The sequence below is a fragment of the Notothenia coriiceps genome, unplaced genomic scaffold, assembly GCF_000735185.1.
Source record: "Notothenia coriiceps isolate Sejong01 unplaced genomic scaffold, NC01 NC01_scaffold00019298, whole genome shotgun sequence".
Lineage (NCBI taxonomy): Eukaryota > Metazoa > Chordata > Actinopteri > Perciformes > Nototheniidae > Notothenia > Notothenia coriiceps.
The window spans coordinates 4,828-5,188 of record NW_011351999.1 but is presented as its reverse complement, the minus strand read 5'-3'; positions in this window follow the sequence as shown (position 1 = coordinate 5,188).

The following is a 361-nucleotide window of genomic DNA, read 5'->3' as shown; positions in this document are numbered from 1 at the left end:
CCGGGGATTAATTGACAGACAGGCCCACTTAATGCGCGGCATGCATCGGCCGGCCGGCGACGAAAATATGTTACTTAACAAAAAACCCTATGCATTTTATGTTACATTTAATAGTTAGAGCATATATTTAGTGATTTTAATGGTAACAGATCATTGATGCAATAACATTTTGACCCAATTTGCCTGACTTGACACATGGAATAAAACATGGGCGTAGGAAGCATCCTCAATGTGGGTGAGACAATTTAACGGGGTGTGGGCAGGTGGTGGACCTCACCTCCTCTAGGGGGTCCGGGGGCAAGCTCTCCCGGGAAGATTTTTTTTTAAATGTTGAAGTTAAATGCATCAATCTGGTGCACTT